The sequence below is a fragment of the Lepisosteus platostomus genome, chromosome 6 (assembly GCF_059453375.1).
Source record: "Lepisosteus platostomus isolate fLepPlt1 chromosome 6, fLepPlt1.hap1, whole genome shotgun sequence".
Lineage (NCBI taxonomy): Eukaryota > Metazoa > Chordata > Actinopteri > Semionotiformes > Lepisosteidae > Lepisosteus > Lepisosteus platostomus.
In genome coordinates, this window is record NC_142616.1 from 35,470,585 (window position 1) to 35,490,574 (window position 19,990).

A 19,990-nucleotide genomic window follows, 5' to 3' on the forward strand; every position below is an offset into this window, starting at 1 on the left:
AATGTAGAAATGCATTAGCCTGATTATGATTAAAAAACACATATAATTAAACACACGTTTGCGATTTAAATCAGAACACGATTTAAATCAATATAAATGTTTATATTGTAACGCATACTGTCCAGCCTCCATTTCTCTATAAAAATTTACTCTGTTGCACACACACACACAATAGAAGCAGGAACCGCTGTCAGAAGGGAAGATATGTTCAAAATATCGCAAATATCGATCATGTTGCGATATTTTGAAATATAAAAGTCAATTGATTGTCCATAATATCGCTTACCTATTTTTTCGAAGAAATGTTTGTTAAAAGAAACATCCAGCACTAGCTGGATTTAAACACACAACTTGCCAGTTGGTAGTCACGCACCTAGACCAGTCGGCTACAAGACAGCTCGCATGAAACGAAACAGCCCTACACAGCCCTGTCGCAGTACACGGATATAATCATACCGTTATTAAATTCTTTAGATACGCGATTCCATATTATATTCCCTTTTAATCAAATTCTAAAAGTATGCTTGTTGACTCCGGTATCACGTTAGTTAAAGACTTCGAAGCTTATAATGTTTAGGGAGAAATGGAATACCGGTGTGTATTTTTCCTTTAAAGTGCCGATTCCTGGAATCTGACTGGCTGACACCCCTCTGAAGTGGTTCCATAAAATCTGGTATACGGAAAAGAAAGCGTTGATAAATACAAGTGTCTTTTAATACACTCTTTGCTGTGCTCTTGAGGATCCTTGTGATATTTTAAGCTCTAGTTGAATGATAGGTGTCGCATTTTAAATCATTTTCGTAGGTAGAAATTATGAAACGCCCTGTTAAAAGCAAGGAAGTTTTTATGCCCGTTGAAGTAAAACAAAATGCCTGACAAAGTATGGCTTGGACAGATTCCAAGTGCTTGTACAAATGTGCTAAAGAAATTATACTTTGAGTATACAGCTTGTCCAAAGTCATCCATTATTAATACTATTAGTAATATCTTCAGTAAAGGCTTTGATGCATAAATATTTCTGATAAAGGTAGGTTGTGTACTTTTGTCCAACTAAGCAATTTTGCTTTCATAAAATATACCAACATTTTAATGACTGATGATTAACATGCTGTAATACACAGTTCAAAATTAAAGGCTCAAATGCTGTAAATGAGAGGTTAAGCTCCCCCTGGCGGTTTTACAAGGCGACGCTGGATAGTTTCCTGCAGAGCGTCAAATGATACGTGACACCACGTGATACCGCGTGATACCGCGACACGCCCACCGGGGTATGCCGCGAAATACCTCACCCATTTTGAATGGCTGCATCTGTATTAGCCCAGGTGGATACAACACATTGGTGGTGGTGGAGGGGATCCCCATTACCTGTAAAGCACTTTGAGTGGAGTGCCCAGAAAAGCATTATATAAGTGTAAGGAATTATTATTATTATTATTATTATTATTATTATTATTATTATTATTATTATTATTATTATTATTATTATCATCATTCTCTTTGTTTCTGTCTCACGTCATACTCTCTGTCAATTTTTCAGTCTAACTACATGGATATCCCTGAATGCCAACTGCCAAGTATTTTAAAATTGATCTTTTATGAGAATCTATCTCTATAAGGGATGTGTTGATGAAAACCTGTAAAGGCTTCTGTAAATATCTCTGTATTTCTTACAGAATTTCAGCTTCTCCTTAATCATTCTTTTTTTATTTTTAGATACAGTACATTCACTTTGGTTTCTCCAGAGTTAACTACATTATCCTACAGTTATCTATCACTGAGGTCACAATTCTTAGTCAGCTGTTATCAGCATGGATTCTAGTAAATTCTGGTAAAAGTAGCATATTAACTTTATATCCATTTAAACATAAGAAAATATCTTAAAGTTGCATATTAATATTGTCTGTTTAGAGCACTGGTACAGGGTGATAAAAGCAGGGTATGCTATTTTGTTAAAATTAAAATTAATTTTAATGTACATACAGTATGTAACTGAAGGTTACTGGTGGGGTGTGACACACTAGTGACTAGTGACATGCTAGTTAAAGCACATTCAAGTCATTAAAATTAATGCATAAATAGTGCTGCTGCAAATCAGAGAAGGAAAAGAATGATAGCTGGAGATGTCACAGCACCAGTTAGAATGGTTTAGTTGTTAGTGCCACTGTCTTAGTTTTGGGAGGCCTTGTCTCTCTGATGGTAATGAGATTTCCAATTAGCAAAGAATCTAGCTTGGGTTAAGAAGGAAATTAATGATGAGATTCATTTGAGGACTTGTTCAATGTAGCTAAACCATTTTTGTCATGTTATCCTTTAATTGTTATCCACACAAAATGCAGTAAGATAATGCTGCTTGTATGCTTATTGAATAAAATCCAACCCCATGTCATTTAAGACAAAATACCTTCTATCTTTTTTGATTTAATCCAGCAATACAAAACGTGATATAGTTTCTTTCCTTTAGGTTAACATGAGCAAAACCATATTGTAATATTTGCAAAGGGCTGGTGGATAAAAGTTTTACTTAATCCATTTTGAATACCACACTTGGAAATAGAGATATCTATTGAGTAGCACATGCACTTTAGTTCATACATAATCTGTAAACCCATTGGGTCAATTGCAACAAACTTCCCGAGTTAGTATGCAACTGCTTACTAAGTTGCAGTTTACGTAGGCAACATTAATATACAATTATTACTTGGTCTGTTTCTTGTTCATATTTAAACTAAATTAATGACAATTTAAACCTGACAAATTAATGTTAGTTTTTAATTTAAGAATTGCATTTAGGCTACAATTCACCGGATGAGGGTACGCAGTTATTAATGAGATACTCAAATGCAATTAGTAACGAAACAAATGAGAACCGCAGCTGCGCGTTTGAAACAGAACGCTACTGTATTATTGTGGCTTTAATTTCATTTAACGAGATACTCCAGATGAACAAGCGGATACATCGCTATTGCTAAATCGATACAAAAGACATCAACTAATGACCAGTAAAGGTAAGTTTTATTTTTAACAGAACTGGAAATTAAACTTATAAAATTACTTGAGCAAAAAAAAAAATGTTTATGTTTCCACTGACCTTCTAAGCATTTCTATTTTTTAAGGTAATACATTTCTTTAGCACGGTGTGCCTTTTGCTTACTTTTCAGAACTTTAATATTCTCTTTACATAAACGTTTCTCTCTCTCCTCCTGTGTCAGTATAGGCTTACATTTCAAATTAAGTTCTGTTTTTAGTCAGTTCCAATATCTTCCTTTCAAAGTGGGGTAGAGCTCTCTGACGTGTTGTCTTGCTAAATCGTGATTATCCTTTACAGTGGTATCTTCTGACACCTGTGCAAAATCCTACATTACAAGAGCATCGCTATAACAGGAGTCATAAGAATGCAAGAAGCCACATTAAACAAGGTTTTGGAATTGTAAAACAACACTTTGCTTGTCTGTCATTTGGTTTGCATACCAGTCCATCAAGAGCCAGCACCAGCATGGCATGTGCAGTCCTACACAACCTTGCAATTGACTGGGATGAGCTATTTCTTCTGTCTTCAAGGCATGCAGCACACTCTGGCTGTTTCAACACAGTCATGCTTGGACCACAGAGAAGGGACAGTGAACTATGATAAATAATCACTTTTAAGGTGTCAAGTTTTTTTCTTTAAAGTCTGCTTGGGTGCCACCCATTTCCTCAATATCCCTGCTATCCTCTGATAACCATAAATATGGAGACCCATCACAATAAAATATGTAACAAATGTATTCAGTTGACTCCCAGATTTTAAAGAACACATTAAAGGCTCACGCTCCATTTATAGAAATATTTACTTTACCTAGTTCTGTTCTCTTCACTTCCTAGGATATCTTAAAATTCACAGCTAGTAATAATGATTGACATTAAACATAATTAATAGTAAATGACACTGTTGTTAATACACATTTATTAATAAACTGCATTATTGATAAATGTGGTATGAGACTTGAGCAATTTGAGTTAAATATTGCAATAATTTTCCAAGTGACGGATGCATAAATTCAGTACGTAGTAAAGATATTATTTCCACTACATTTGGGAGCCCTCTAATGCGATGTAGCGTTACACCAAGTATGGTACTAAATTGCTTAATCCATATGAAGAGGTGGCTTAATTTAGGCTGCTACAGTACTTTAGTCACTTCTAGAGGGCAGCAGCTGTTAATTTGAGTTCCTTGCAATTGAGAACAGGTTTAGTACAGTGCTGCGGATTAAGCAAAGAGACAAAGTTCGTTATAATTGGTCTTAAGGTGGAGCACGAGTTTAAACTGCAGCTGCGTACTAAGCATGGGTTGAATTCCTGTTAGTACGCTACTTTCAGTTCGTTACAATTGACCCATTGTGTTTTCAATATTTTATTACCAAAGTATTTCTGAAATTTGAAGTGTAGTTTAATACTGCTGCATTCTAACACATGACAAATGTTAGTCGACAAATTAAATGTATTTAGGTCAAGTGTATCAGCTACAAAAAGGTTTTGTAATAATAATCATCATAATAATACATTTGTTTATTTCTCATAAAATAAATGTGTTTGTGAATGATTTTCTATGATATTCAGGATAAAAAATACCTTTATCTGGTAATCTGTGGCATTTTCTCCTATGTATGTTCCATGTTTAAGTCAAAACACCTTCAGTTATCTGAAAATCCTTTATTTTTAAAATTTTCTGTGAGACACACAAATCACAGATGCCATGATGTCTCAGATCTTTTTTCCCCTTGTTCCAGTCTTTGATGTACTGTATGTTAATAACCTGACAACTCATCAGAGATGATGCTTGCCAAATCCACTACCTTAAACATCATGGATTAATCTGCAAATATGTGACACTGTTCTGACTCCTGACATGGATTGAATTGTAGATAAATTGGGTGACATATGAAATTATATTGTTTGGTATCACTTACCATGTGATTTTATAAATAAAAAAATCAAGGCAGTTTGGGAAAATTCATCTACTGTAGGCTTTAACGGAGATGGTGGTCTTGAATTTGTAAATTATGTAAAGATTATACTTGCATTTATTTAATTTATCACAACATTATGATTACATGTGCTTTAATTTTAATTTTTAATATTGTAATCCACATATTTTAGTTAATTGATAACCATGGGAGGTCATTAAAAATGTTCCATTCTCAGTAAAAATGTTATGGGGATTATGCTACAGGCAGTGTCATGGATGTTGGAAGGGCATGCCGTGGAATGGCCCGGAGAGCGGTAGAGACCCTATGTGTAGTGGTTAAAGGGGCAACACGGAGGTTGGCCCAAGCTCAGGGGGTCAGACAATGCCGGAATAGAAACCTATGCCATCGGGTCACGGACGTGGGGTGAACTGGTGCTAGGCGGGTCTCAGGACACCCGTTCCCTCAATGCTGAGCCAGGAGCAGAGCAGACACAGGAAGTAAATAAGCTACACCACAAGACACACCGGAAAGACATGCATAATCACAGGGAACTAGGAACAGGACAGAAGTAGAGGGCCCTCTAGATTTTTATTTTTTTGTATTGAATGAAGAGGTTAGAAAATGGATGGATAATTTCAGATGATAAGTTCCAAATTATTAAACAAAATACATGTGCAAAATAAAATGATCACATTACTTTTGTAAAGTAACACCATTCACAATTGTATTTCTTGGTGAACTGTGTTTTGAGTTTGATTAATACTAAAATTCTGAAAAGTGGTAAATTGTGAAAGACACAGAAAAGATTAACTCCAGACACAGAATGGCAGTAACTGAATAATAAGGGTTTTTCTTATGGATTTGGGTAAATCATTGTATGAAGATCCCAGGAAATTCTGTACTAAATTTCAACACTTTGAATGGAATATTTTTATAAGTATCTAAATCCAATATCCAGAGAATTAAAGGAAGAATACTGAGATACCAAAATGCACAGGTTAGCAAGCATATTTCCAAAAAAGATCTCATGCTTACCTTACAGATGCTATTAAAGAATATGACATTTTGCAGTTGTACTATTCCGTTTTTCCTTTTTTAATTTTAACATTGAGACATTGTGCTTAAATTCAGCATCCTCACTAAGCTGACTTTCATCAAGCATACCTTTGAAGAATGTACTGTATTGTTTTATTGTTTGTTCCAATATGCTTTTCCTGGTTGGTTTTGGACTTTAATGTGCTTTATGTGCAACAGGAGTACAATACAACTTCTAATCGTTTTGTTAATCTTATCTTCCTTGCTAAATATACCAGAAAACATTAGTTTCTTTTGTTATGGATATGTTCCCTAACAAAATAGATTTTCAAAGAGGTACTCTAATCAGACATCACTGTAATTACTCAAGAAAACAATGTGCTTGCTTTCATAAATTCAGTTTCAAGGCAAATAAGATCACTAGATATGCATCAGATTATTGTTAGCCTAAACACAGGTTCTTGATCTTTGTTCATATTATTTGTGTGCTATTGGTGGTATAATTAAGCAGAAGCTACAGGAGCTGAATATTGTGGAATTTTCCCTTTGTTCTACTTTGTTTAGGAAGCCATGAGAGCAGACATATAGAATATGTGGTCTCGCAATTTTCTTAATCATTAAGTAATTATTCCCGTTCATAGTCATTACTGGAATGGGGTACCTTTAAGGAAAATTGGGATTCTGTAGGTGTAGTTTGGAGACCAGTAGGTTGCACTCTTTGCTGTGGATCAGAATTTCCTAACTGATGTTACAACATGGTAACAGGGGACAGTGTTGAAAGCAGTGTCATTAAGATGAGACATTGAACTGAATCCCAACTATTTTATCATCAAAGATCCCATTGCATTGCTAGAGTAAAGGGGTTTACCCAAGTTATTGAGTCAATTGTTTAAGAACAAGATTCGGTTAGTTAAATGTTTGACCTAATGAAGGCTGTTTGCAGAAACATTGAAAGCTAGAATGTTTTGGGGACTATAGAATGTGCATTCTGACTTTTCATGATGTATTTATAAATATAAGGAATGCATATTTTGACATGCTCTAAGTATAAAATATTGAAAGTCATATAATAATTTAGATTGAGTTATTATGTTTAGAAAACTTTTATTATCATGTTAATCATAGGTTAATGTTAATCAAGGATATATATATATATCATGTGTTTATGTATACAGCACAACATGTTAGACTGTATATATATATCCTTAATCAAAGATATACCCGTATACTGTACAACATGTGAACACTGCAACATAAATTCCATATGCTGTATATACACTCTTTACTGATGAAATACTGCATGTGTTCATCTATTTAAACATGTTGGAATTCAACAATCTTCCTGACTGATATAGCTTTGAACATTTTCCAAAACCTAACAACCTTCTTTAAGCTGCATTATGGAATCATACAAAATATTAATTTATAGATGACTACCAGATAAAGCTTAACAAAGCTTTGTCGATGTGCCTAATTTCTTTTATTAAATACAGTACATTTTGTAAACAATTCTTAGCATTTAACTTGCTCTGTGTTGTTCCAACTGGTTGAAAAGACAATACAGATTGAAGAAAGGCATGAGGCAACTTAAAATTAAGAATGCACAATCTGCATGATACTTCTTAAATATTCTCTCTGAGAGTTACAGCATATTGCATGAACATAGTAAACACCATTTAATATGTATAAGTAATACTCTGTAACAGTGGACTGTAAGTTTGTTTCTTTCCAGATAACAGGGATTTATTAATCTCTTCCATCTTTTCAAAGTGCTAGCTGTTATGTGAAAAGGCCTGACATCGTCGATAACTTCACTGGTGATTCCATCAGGGAGAGGGGCTGTCAGTGCTGTGTGCCGATAGGAAATTAGTGATTTGGGTTGTGCTTACTGTTTTGCATAGAAATGTGTTCAATTTAAAAAAAAAAGAAAAAGAAAAGCCACAGAAAGGCAGCTGCTTTAAGAATAAAATATAAATAAAATACAGATTGTAAAATCTTTGACTAGACCTTTCCTTCAAAACCACTATCTTCAATTGAACAGGATCAGATGTCTCTATGACAGATAATACTATCTCAACTGTGATGAGCCTAAGCACATTGCATTTTCAAAACTCCTAGCCAGTTTCCAATACATGCATCATGACTTCTGCTGTTCATTATCTACAATATACAGACACACAACAGGTTCCAACAATGAAATAAACTCACAGTTGGAAAAAAAGTGAGCATATGCAACCTACAGTAAATTCACCATGAGTTATTTTTGTTTATTTTCAATAAGTGAATGCATTAGACTTACAGTACTTTTATTAGCAGATGCACTTCTGAAGACCAAGAACAAATAGAGGATTTGGATAAAATAATGGATTTTTTTTATTTTTAGAAAATGTGGTTCACTACGGTGTGTCTTTAAGACAAACCAAACATATACTATAGATCAAATAAGAAATGAATAGTTATTTGCAGTAAATATAGATTAACTAACTATGTAATATAGTAATATTAATATTTATATTCCTTCACTGATCTTCAACCTTATAGACTCAGCCCTGTTTACCAAGTCCTCATAGAATGGTATACTAAAGAATTATTCAGAACATTTTTACAGTATATCTTGTATACAATACAGTATGTTTAAAGAATTGGTACTGTAGTACCATCATTTTCTTTTTAATTTCATTGCTGTTGGACCACAGCAAAAAAGCTTTAACATCTCGCTATTTTGCAGGCATGAGTAAGTTCTGGTCCACTGTAGCAACATTTCCTGTTACACTCTGTCCTTCATCCATCTATGGTCTAACCACCACAATAAGGGCAAGGCAGGGTACAACTTGAACAGGACACCAGTCCTTCACAGGGCACATATCTACACAGATAGGCACACACTCACACCAGGGCTAGTTTTCCAAGAAACCAATTAACCTACCAGTATGTCTTTAGACTGTGGGAAGAAACCTAGAGGAGACACGAGTGAACTTGGAGAGAACATACAAACTCCCTGCAGATAGGATCCCAGGAATTTAATCCAGAGTCCCAGCATTGCAAGACAGCAATACTAACCACTGAGACACCATGCCACACAGCACTCTGGCCTGTGTAAGTTTTAAATATCAATTTTCTAACCACCAGAAGGGCAAGGTTCACTTCTGATTCACAGCTCCCTTGACAGCACTCGGCAATCACCCCCACCAGGTACCTTTCCCTGCAACAGAACCCGCTGCATCACCTGCATATACATATCTAGCAACACGCTTATTCAGGGCCCCTCAGGTCAATTCCTGATCACCCAGACGACATCCTGTACCTCCAGCAACCTCATTTACTGTATCTCCTGCAAAAAATGCCCAGCTGTCTACGCTGGGGAAACCGGAAGGAGACTAGGATGCCACTTCAGAGAACATGTAAGGGCTTTGAAGATTAAAGATTTCTCCAAGTCCATAGTTTCTCATTTCACCTCAGACGGCCACGATCACACTGATCTCTCTGTCTCTGTTCTCAAAGAAGGGTTTCTCAACTCCCATTACAAAAAAAACAACAGAAACGAAACTCATCCTGAAACTAGGTTCACACCATACCCCTTCTCTCAATGACCGACATATTTTCATGTAATCTTCTCTATTCTCATGCAGGTTTTGACTTCAAACCTTTCTTCATCTTTCCCCACTTTGCACTTCCTGAGTGGCCTCTCTGCCCCTCCTGCCTCCTCCCCTCTGCCAGCGTTTGTTCTTCATCGCTATTTAATCTTTGCTGTCTGCCCTGTCTTTCTCACACCCGAAGAAGGCTTCACATCCCAAACGTGTTTTCTCTCTTCTATTTTCAGCATGGAATAAACCTATTACTTGTTCCTTTGGAGACTACGCAGCTACCCACCTGAACGTGTGTCACGTGACTAACTATCCGGCGTCGCCTTGTAAAACCGCCAGGGGGAGCTTAACCTCTCATGTACAGCATTTGAGCCTTTAATTTTGAACTGTGTATTACAGCATGTTAATCATCAGTCATTAAAATGTTGGTATATTTTATGAAAGCAAGATTGCTCAGTTGGACAAAAGTACACAACCTACCTTTATCAGAAATATTTATGCATCAAAGCCTTTACTGAAGATATTACTAATAGTATTAATAATGGATGACTTTGGACAAGCTGTATACTCAAAGTATAATTTCTTTAGCACATTTGTACAAGCACTTGGAATCTGTCCAAGCCATACTTTGTCAGGCATTTTGTTTTACTTCAACGGGGCATAAAAACTTCCTTGCTTTTAACAGGGCGTTTCATAATTTCTAGCTACGAAAATGATTTAAAATGCGACACCTATCATTCAACTAGAGCTTAAAATATCACAAGGAAAAATACACACCGGTATTCCATTTCTCCCTAAACATTGTAAGCTTCGAAGTCTTTAACTAACGTGATACCGGAGTCAACAAGCATACTTTTAGAATTTGATTAAAAGGGAATATAATATGGAATCGCGTATCTAAAGAATTTAATAACGGTATGATTATATCCGTGTACTGGCAGGACTGTGTAGGGCTGTTTCGCCTACCTGATCATGCAAGCTGTCTTGTAGCCTACTGGTCTAGGTGCCTGACTACCAACTAGCAGGTTGTGTGTTCGAATCCAGCTGGTGCTGGACTTTTATTTTAACAAACATTTCTTCGAAGAAACACGTAAGCGATATTATGGACAATCAATTGACTTTTATATTTCAAAATATCGCAACATGATCGATATTTGCGATATTTTGAACATATCTTCCCTTCTGACAGCGGTTCCTGCTTCTATTGTGTGTGTGTGTGTGCAACAGTACATTTTTATAGAGAAATGGAGGCTGGACAGTATGCGTTACAATATAAACATTTATATTGATTTAAATCGTGTTCTGATTTAAATCGCAAACGCGTGTTTAATTATGTGTTTTTTAATCATGATCAGGCTAATGCATTTCTACATTTTCTGTATGAACCAGCTTAGAGGTTCATACAGAAAGACAGCTTGTGTTTAAATTGAGTTTAAATAAAGGTAATTTATGCTTCTAAAGTCATGGTCAGTATTGTTGTACTGTGCTGTACTGTGTCACATTATTTTATAGCGGTTTTATTGCGTTATTAAATCTGGTGGCGCTGTGTTAGTTTTCTGACTCACATTATTTAAACTGCGACACTGATCATTCATCTCTAAATAAACTTTATTTTATATAGCGTTTTAAGCGAATAGGTAATTAGATTGCTCATAAACCTAATCACTTTTTCTACATAAACACAGCGTGATTGCTCTCTGAAAATGCTTTTCCTTTATTTTTAAAGTAGGCTCAGATTTCAACTATAGATCATATTATTATAAACTTTCTTGGAAAAATGTATTTTATGTAAACCATGTTTGCTATTAATTCATTTAGGGCTAAAATACGTTCATTGTCTTCTAATCGAGTCGAGTTGACATTGGACGCCTGCCACACCCGGACCGTTAAACCAACGCATTAGCACGTCAAAGCCCATTGAGCCAGTATTGGCTTTAGTATCCCCCCCTTCTCCCCTCAATTCAATTCAATTCAAGGTGTTTTATTTGCATGACAGATGGGTACAAGCAGTGTTGGGTACTGTATGTATATTGTAACGCTTACGGCAGACAGGCACTGTGTAGGAGCCGACGCACCAGAGCAGCCACTGCAATTTTTATATTTATAACTTAGTTTTTAAAATAAGTCAAACAATACGAAGCATCTCCTTTTACTTAGTGCCTGAGCATACTGCAACGCGTGTGAAGCCCATAAATGATATTAATTTTGGAACTTAAACATACAGTATATGGCTGGTCTCGGTACTTTAAAGAAAACATACACACCAGTATTCCATTTCTCCCTAAACATTTTAAGCATCGAAGTCTTTAACTAACGCGATACCGGAGTCAACAAGCATACTTTTAGAATTTGATTAAAAGGGAATATAATATGGAATCGCGTATCTCCAGAATTTAAAGACCAGACAATCGCAAACTCGTTTTCAATAAAATTATTTTATTCATTCAGCAGTTTGTGAGACGGACATCCAGCAGGGAGAGACACACACACCGGTTTTCATTGACAACATTGTTTTTTTTTCAATTCCTCTTGTCTAACAGGAATGTTTTGTTTGTGGACAGACTGTTAGACAAGAGGAAAAGACCGCCTCCTCCTACGAAGCATTTCGTTGATCCGATCACGAATTCTTTTCCAGTCGTACGCAGCAAGGGTTGAGAATCTCCGATTCACCATCGTACTAATGGGTTCCCGGAGATTGGGTTAAAAAAAAACAAAAAACATACTAACAACTGTGCCATCCTACTCCTTAGTTAATACATTTTATTATTCATAAACAGTTAACATTGTTAGCAAAATATTTGGAATTATATTTAACCCTATTTTTTCTTTAGTTTTGTATTTAACTTATTATATGATAGTCAGACTTAATGTATATTTGAACAATGAAAATATATTTTTACAAGATTTTACATTAAGCACTTAAAATTAATATGGTTAATAATAGTAAACTGTAACATGCTGTAACAAGATCGGTTAAACTACGAAGAAAATGCTTTCAGAGAAAATGTTTCAACAAACCTGTTCCCATACACCCCGCCCCCACTACCATTAGAATATACACAAACATTTTAGCGTTTCATTCTGAGCAGAAGACCCTCACACCTGAAGAGTGCTGGCTGTGACGAATTAAACCGGTTTTACAGGTTTCAATCACAGACCATGTGACATGGGACTCAGTAAACTACAGTAACACCGTATTTGATAACGCTTTAAAAACGCTATAAAATAATGTGACTTGGCACAGAACAAGTTTACAGCACAGTACAAAGATAAATGCTGACCATGACTTTAGAAGCATAAATTGCCTTACACTCAATTTAAACACAAGCTGTCTTTAGCCCTCTAAGCTGGTTCATACAGAAATGTAGAGATCTAGGCTCAGAACACACAGCTTCATTAGCGAATACATATGCAGGACAACTAGAGAAGACGTTTTACAGAGGATGGATTTTTAGAAACATCCCATCAGACATCCCATCATATTCACAACGTGAAATCTAGAAAATAATTTTACGTAACCAAAATCAGCAATATGGAAACAGAACCTGTGTAATTGTTGATAGATGATGTACTCGTAACATTTTTTCAAGACGAACTACAACATTTAAAAAATGACTTGTATGTACTTGATATCTCTAATCAATCCACGGGTCCCAGCACAAAACGAAAGTAAAACGCATACCGTTTCTCGCTTCTTATTGCTCAAAAGTAATTTGACCGTATGAAATGCATAATATAAACCTGAGCAGTTTATATTATGCATTTACGTGAGCATATACGTGAGCAGTACTTAAGCACTGTAGTATCGGTGTTAAGACATACCTCTCAAATACTGTAAATCAAGTTAAAAATATCTCAAGACCGATTCTGGTCGTAATGAAACCATGCAAGGGAGTTTTTATGTCCGTTGCAGTTCTTTTGCAACATGAATATAATTATATCGTTATTAATTTCTTGAGATACGCGATTCCATATTATATTCCCTTTTAATCAAATTCTTAAAGTATGCTTGTTGACTCCGGTATCACGTTAGTTAAAGACTTCGAAGCTTACAATGTTTAGGGAGAAATGGAATACCGGTGTGTATTTTTTTCTTTAAAGTACCGAGACCAGCCATATACTGTATGTTTATGTTAAGATTTCCCTTCAGTGGTAAAATTAGATATGAATATTCAATACTTAAACGGGCACAGTTAAGACATTAAATATACATATACATATTGTATACAGTACAGTTTGCATATGGTAATATGTTTATGTTACGCGATTAAAAAATAAATAAATAAAACTGGAAGGTCCAGCACCACCATTATGTTTATATGGTTGTTTTTGTTGGTTGGTTGTTATTATGGTTATTAATAATACGATCTATAGTTGAAATCTGAGCCTAAATAAAAAGAAAAAGCAAGTGATTAGGTTTATGAGCAATCTAATTACTTATTCGTTTAAAACGCTATATAAAATAAAGTTTATTATTAATTTGCTGGACAGAGCGGTGAACATTATTATGCATAAGACAAAGATAACGATCCTGATCAGTTTAGAAATCTGTGTACGCTGTAAGGTTTTTACTTCTTAAACTTTTAAAATACACGTTTTGAATAGAAAGAAATCCTCTTCCTGGCACAGTGTGTATAGCACACCAGCACGTCTTTTTTCTTCAATCAGAGGGGTGTCAGATAGTGTCAGCCAATCGCCATTCTGCGTTGGGTAGCAACGGGTGACTGTTCTCAGGCGGAAGATGTAAACAGCTTAATGTTCGTGTTAAATATTTTTTTTTTAATTCAATTAAACGGGCACAGTTAAGACATTAAATATACATATACATACTGTATACAGTACAGTTTGCATATGGTAATATGTTTATGTTACGCGATTAAAAAATAAATAAATAAAAATGAAAAGTCCAGCACCAGCTGGATTTGAACACACAACCTGCCAGTTAGTAGTCACGCACCTAGACCAGTAGGCTACAAGACAGCTCGCATGATCAGGTAGGCGAAACAGCCCTACACAGTCCTGCCGCAGTACACGGATATAATCATACCGTTATTAAATTCTTTAGATACGCGATTCCATATTATATTCCCTTTTAATCAAATTCTAAAAGTATGCTTGTTGACTCCGGTATCACGTTAGTTAAAGACTTCGAAGCTTACAATGTTTAGGGAGAAATGGAATACTGGTGTGTATTTTTTTCTTTAAAGTACCGAGCCCAGCCATATACTGTATGTTTACGTTCCAAAATTAATATCGTTTATGGCCTTCACACGCGTTACAGTATGCTCCTATTCTTTTTATGCTCAGCTACTAAGATTTCCCTTCAGTGGTAAAATTCAATATCTACAACGGGCACAGTAAAGACGTTTACAGTAAGTCTTTCTACGACAGACCAACGGACCACGAGTGCCCCTGTCGGTCAACCAATCACGTACCGCGGTATCGCGTGTCATCATACCTGCGGTATCTGTACTGCGGTGTCTGTACCGCGCACTTTGAATGGCTGCATCTGTACCAAGATTTTAATACCTAATTAGAATCATAATAAATTGTTGTGTTACATGCTCTTTTCACAAATGCTGATATCTTTAAAATTAACCATTACTAACATTAATTAGTTTCTTTGCACTAACTACCCTAACATTTGGAATATTTGATAATACCATACTTTATTTACATTTACATTATTTACATTCAATGTACAGTACTTATCCATGTAGGTAATGTTAATTAGAAAAGATTTCACAATATGATTGAGTGTAATAAAAGAATACCCTCATGTGGAAGCTAAAGAAGATAACCTTGTACCCAAAATAATATAAATATTTCAAGAGTATATAACTGAGTGCACCATTTTCCATTGAACAAGAGCATTTATCTATGTCAGGGTTCTAATCAAAGTAGTTGACATTTTCACAGATAAAGTGGCAATAAAATACCATAATCTAAAATGAAAAACTATAATCTATCAGTAATGATTCACAAAAATGACAAGTCCAAACAGTATGTAGGAATTCTCCACAAAACATATTTTTGATGCATTTTAGTTGTTTGTGCATGTCTAACTCAGTGATTGTAGTAAAATGTGATTTTCTCTGCAGGGTTCATTTTTTCTTTTTGATGTTTTGGTGCATTTTGAAATGTATACACTATATCTAATTGTAATTAATTGTATACTTCCTGTAAATGTCTTGTATCTATATTCAAAATACATAAAAATCTTCTATTATATACTGTATAGAGTAAATTTGAAATTCAAAACTTTGGGATTCAGAGTTCCTGCCTACATTATTTATGATTCTGTACCAAGACTTGAGTGGACATATCTGGCGAACATAGTGCAAGTAACCCAAATAACAGCTCGATGCTTAAAAAGTAATGTAAAGTACAACTATGGAGCTACAATGCATGTGTAAAGTCCTTACAAGTAATACACTCAAAACTGATTACTTTCTCGTATTAACAATAAATAGTTATTTTCATTAAAAAAACACACAATTTCTTCTCCACTTTCTCATTCCTTCTTAAATCCTAATCGCCCTCCTGTCTTATCAGAGGACTCATTCTTCACATTCACAATCCTCAACATCCTCAGGATTATTACCACTTGATCTTCATCCTCAAGCTCTCCTTCCCATACTCAAATAACATACTTCTCACCTCCTCAGTGCTTCACTAACCATTGTTTCCACTCCTTCAAACTCTTCTCTGACACTGGCATCTCCTCTTTGTTCTTGGACTACTGTATAAACCTACCACCTGCCTTTAGGAACCACACCCCACCATTTCCTCTTCTGCTCAGAACTATTTTGTGTTTTATTTCATAGCAATTTAATGCAGTTGATGCTCTCTCTTCTTCTCCTTTCCTCCCTTTGATACCCTTATCTCTCCCTATAATGTCCTTTCTCTATGTACTGTATCATGTAAAATAACCTAACTCTAACATTTCCTTCCTCTCTTTTCTTTCCCTTCTATTGACCTTTCCACCTCTATTTGTCTTGAATCCCTCTCTCCTTCTGTCATACCCGCTACTGTGGGAATGCTGGTTTGTGTACCTAAAGCATGATGACAACAATTCAAGCCCCTATTCAACCTATCAAGCCACTGGTTGCCATGCTTGTGTGAGTGGTTCTGAAGATCAATTCCATCAGGGTATCTAAGACAGCCTATGACAGTACCTCTCCACTTAGTCGTAGAGTCTCTAGTCTTGTCTCTGTGTTCTCTTGCTTGTACTATATTCACAGTATTCTCAGGCTTTGTTATTTGCTTGCTTGACTTCATTCTATGGATCACCCCCCTGAGCACTGTCTTTTGTGTTTCATACCTGGCTTGTTTCCATACCAACACTTACTGTATGGATCATCTTATGTGCTTTTTCCCTGTGAATTCTTGGTTTTAACTCCTGCTTGCTTGGCCACTGCTTCAAATTGTGTTTTTCATATTGCTTGTTTCACTTTCGCCTGCCTGTTTACTGCCCACACACCTGACTTCACCTGCATTAGAATTTGGGTTCCCGTTTCAGGACCGCTGCATTCATCAGGTTAGTGCAGTGGTATTACACCTTATTCCTTTGCTAAAAGCAGTGTCATTTTTTAACCTTCTCTCCCTCTCCGATTTTTTATCACATTTGTATACTGGCCCACTCCTGCCTGTTTGTAAACAATATCTGTAAGATGCAATCCTTCTTCACTTAAGTCTGTACAACTCCTATTTTGAGGGCGTGGTGCTTACCTGCTTAGACTATTTCTTCATCCTGGCTTGTCTCCCTGCCAGCACAATTCATCCTGAAACTCACCTGATTTTTTCCTTTACTTATTTTTTCTCTATTAATCTGGTCACTTCAGCCCCATACAAAACAAAGCACGAAAAAAAGTTGTATTGCACTTCTTATGTGTGCCTACAGTATGTTACTGATTTTCATCTCATTTGTATTTGTTTTTACTTTTTTTTGTACTGTATTTGAACGATTTACTGTATTTTCTTTATCTACCATTTTTATCTTGTGAATCACTGGATAAAGGTATATGCTAAGACAATCAACAGAGTGTTAATAGCCATATTTATCAGTGTTGGGATATCAAGTCTTACTTCTTTTTTTAGTGGCAATAATGAAGTAAATACTGAACTTAGGTAAAAATTGTAATTAAAAATGTATTTAGTAATATAAAAATAATCTTATTCAGAAATGTATCTATATGTGACTGAGACAAAAAGAAAAAATAATGTAATTTAAACATTTAAAATAGTTTTGCCCTTTTTCCTTTGGTTATGGCCTGATTGAGAACATTTTAATTGAGCTCAAAAACAACTACACAGACAGCTCAACTGACTGATCACAGAGCTAAATTGACAGCATGGGGAATAAACAGATGCATTTGAGAAGTACATATTTAATACCAATCCAATGTTCAGTGAGATAAAAGAAACTGAAAGACTAAGGGGAATTCTTAATTGAAAAGTGTAATTGAGAAAGTAGAAAGGTTTTGAAGCAGAATTCCCTGCACGTGACAACCAATCAATATGTGTTCCTTTATATGAAGTATTTTTCACTATATCATTTATATTTAATCTCATTGCGTGCATAAGGGGAGCCTCCTCCACATAATGAACAGCAGTTTTTCAATTTCTACGTTTCTGTTTTTCATGAACATTTATAAATGCCATGAGCAGAGATGTTGGAGGAGAGAGCTTTTGTTCTTTTTATTCAGTGGAATCCAAATATCCATTAACAGATAATTGTTCTTCTTTTATTACATATTGTACAGTATGTACTATTGAGAAGGTTGTTTAAACATACTGTACCCAAAGCCTTCATTTATTCATCTTTTTTCATCATAGATCCAATTCACCTTTATTTATTTAACATCTTGATACCTAGAGTAACTATAGTTGATTCTGTCTGAATTAAAAAAAATGTGATTTAAACAGAAAAGGTGATAGTATTACAAGGATATGTATTTACACATTTACTGCACATTGTGTGTGATAATACTGGTGTATAGTACATGCAGTAAATACTGTATATACTGTATAGGTAATATCAAATCCATACAAATGCTCTATTATATGATTTAGCTTTTTGTTTGTTTAGAAATCCCAGAATCATATTTCACCACAACAAACTACAGGGATGTGGGTTGTTTCAATCTTGACTATATCAACTCATACTGTATATTACATTTAACATACTGTACTGTGAAATTAGCAAAGCAGAAACATAAGCACTTATAGATTAAACAATGACATCTTAAATCTTTAAAATAATATTTTTAATACAAATGCAGACATTTCAGGTTGGCTGAATTCTTCTTCAGATATCTGTAGGGTATCTTTTAACAGGAAGCCCATCAATTTTTGAGGACTATAAAAACCCTTGTTTATCTGTGTCTGTTTTAGGCAGGTAACTGGCACTGAAAAACATGAACAGGCAGCTTCAATGTTACATGAATAAGACAGAAAAAGTTTTACAGCATAGAATAACCTATAGAGCCTGCTTTGGCTTTTATTAGCCCAGGTGGATGCTGCACTTTGGTGTTGGTGGAGGGGAGTCCCCATTACCTGCAAAGCACTTTGAGTGGGGTGTCCAGAAAAGCGCTATATAAGTGTAAGCAATTATTATTATTATTATTATTATTATTATTATTATTATTATTATTATTATTATTATTATTATTATTAACAATTTTCACTTTCCCTAGAACAGTTAAGTGACCCACTACATGTTTGCCACAAATACACACTGCAGAGTGTGCCATTCTACAGGACTCTCTTTTATTCTTTACCACCTCTTGTGAAATATAACCAGATTTTTTATTTTACATCCAACTAAGTATAAGAATCATATAACTAGTCTTTGCAGGCTGACTGCTTTTTTGTACATATTTTCCATTCTATAATGGAAGTAAAGTACTATATAGCACCACCAATGCATTTAAAGAATTACTGAAGGTGGTTGCAGGAAAAAAAAAACATAATTGAAGAAGGATACAGTAGGTCTAGTTGTGCCCACTTGTTTTAAGCATTCAAAGTTTTTGTAAACCATGCCGCTCATATCTGAGCTGCAAATAACTTACGTTGTGTGTGCATAAGAGCACTGAACTGAATGTAATGAAAAAGCATGCAAATAATGTTGTTTCTGTGCTAAAGGCAAAACAAAATGATTTGTTCTGTGTTCCCAATTCTTTCTCAGATCCCTTGTGTGCCCTCTGAGAAATGCTGGCCTAGATATTGTTAGAACACTTTCTTCTTTTTTTCTTTCATGGTATTATTCCTTTTATCCTGCAAATTGTAAGTTAAGTTGTGATCCAGGTGCTCATTTGCCTATGGAAAGGTAAATGTACTGAGGAAGAATGGTACTAATTGAAGCAATAATTCAATAATTGTATACTTTCTAGAATTGTGTCATTTAACTGTATTTACATAGTT